Source organism: Numida meleagris, unplaced genomic scaffold (genome assembly GCF_002078875.1).
Source record: "Numida meleagris isolate 19003 breed g44 Domestic line unplaced genomic scaffold, NumMel1.0 unplaced_Scaffold550, whole genome shotgun sequence".
In the NCBI taxonomy this organism is placed as follows: Eukaryota; Metazoa; Chordata; class Aves; order Galliformes; family Numididae; genus Numida; species Numida meleagris.
The window spans coordinates 8,464-10,246 of record NW_018364766.1 but is presented as its reverse complement, the minus strand read 5'-3'; the positions used below and the strand labels follow the sequence as shown (position 1 = coordinate 10,246).

At 72.9% G+C, this 1,783-nt stretch overlaps 1 protein-coding gene across 1 annotated transcript in view; it reads left to right on the top strand.

Annotated features, from left to right (window-relative positions):
• Positions 1 to 1,783, top strand: part of RNF115 (ring finger protein 115) — a gene marked incomplete at its 3' end in the record, with an annotated part of 6,150 nt that overhangs the window by 1,324 nt on the left and 3,043 nt on the right.

The window sequence follows — 1,783 nt, the reverse complement described above, 5'->3', positions numbered from 1 at the left end:
CCGGGCAGGCACGGCAGCAGGGAGGGCCGGGCTCCGTCCCGCCGCGGGCCGCTCCCGGCGCTTTCTCTTCCCTCCCGTCCCCGGTTTTGCTCGGCTCCGCACCGCTTCCGTCTGGCGCTGACGCGAGCGCTTTGCCCTCCCCCGTCTCGCCGAGGAGGAGGAGCGCTGACCGAGAGCGGCTCTGCCCCTCCGTCCCGCGGAGCCCTTCGCGTCCCTCGGCAGCGCCCGCGGAGCGAGGTGTGCCGCTGCGGTCCCGCGGCTTTGCCCGCGATCCTTCCCCGCCGCTCCGTCGGCGCAGCCCCGTCTGCCGCCCGCGGTTTCCTTTGCTTCTAAATCGGGATCCCGCGCCGCGGGGACGCTTCTGCTCCGCGTGGGTGGGAAGGGAAGGGAAGGGAAGGGAAGGGAAGGAGGTCGCTGCATCCTCAGCGCGCGGGGGAGGATGCCCGGCCCGGCTCTCCTGGCGTGCCTTGCTCCAGATTCTGTTTCCAGAGCGCCCGGAACCCGGCTCGGGGCTGCGCGGCTGCCCGGGGCCGTGGCTGTGCCCGGGGCTGTGGCTCATGCTGCCGTTCCCACGGGGACGCACTCCGCCGTGCTGCCGCTGAGCAAGCCCACCTCGGGGAGCGCGTCGCTTTGCAGCTGTGCCCGCGGGCCGAGGAGCGCCCTGCCCTGCCCTGCCCTGCATTGCCCTGCCCTGCCCTGCATTGCCCTGCCCTGCCCTGCCCTGCCCTGCTCTGTGGGGTGGGGGTGTGGAGGTGACGGCCTTGGTGACCCCCGGCGGGGCAGCCGCTCTGCTGTGTCTGCCCCAAAGCTGCTCCTTCCCACCGTCCTCTGATGGCCCCGCTCGGAGCTGGGGCTGCCGCCGTTGTCACGCAGCGCCGCGATGGGTTTGGGGAGTGCTCTGCGGCACGGGGGGGCTCGGGGTCACCGGGGGCAGCTGTGGGGCGCGGGTGGCTGAGATGGGCCGAGCCCAGGAGCTGCCGTCGGCTCCCCTCGCTCCGTCCCCGCGCTGCTGCCCTGCTGAGCTCGGCACCGCGGCCCCCGCCGGGTGCTCTGCCTCTCGGGGACGGAGCGGAGGAGCACGGGGAGCTGAGCAGGGCGGTGCAGCCAAGGAGAGGGTACGGCCGGGCCATCCAGAGGGTGTTCCCAGCGGGGGAGTGTCCATGGCCTTGCACGGGGGAGGAAGGCACGCAGTGGGGCAGCAGTGGGGCAGCAGTGGGGCAGCAGTGGGGGCGGGCGGAGCGGCGCGGGAGGGACAATGGCTGCAGCGCAGCGCTCGGTGTCCTTGGTGTCAGCCCGGGCTGGTGCAGCTGAGCTGCGGAGGAGGAAGGGGCTCGCAGACGTTGCAGCAGCCGGGCCTGGGCGCTCCGTTCTGTTTTGGTGCGGAGGAGGACCCGGGGAGGCTGGGAGATGGGGAGAGCGGCCGGCTGTGGGGCAGGGCTGTGGGGCAGGGCTGGGGGAAGGGGAGGGGGCTGCCCAGCTCCTGCTGCTGCTGTTCTGCCTCCCGGCCCGCTCAGCTTTCTGCGGCCCCCCGCGCTCAGACCGCTCTGCTCCGAAGCGGGTTCTCTTGCTTCTTAGTCGGGAACGCGTGCGTGTGCTTCCCTCTGTTCTGAGTGCACGGGGGACGTGGGCTCGTGGGCTGCACGGCCCCGCGGACCAGGACTGGAAATGCTCTGCTCCGGCGTGGGCTGTGGCCCCGCTCATGCTGCCGGCTGCTGGGAGCCCGGCGCTGCCTTCCCCACTGCGGAGCACGGGGCTGCACAGGAGGATGGGACCACATCCACTT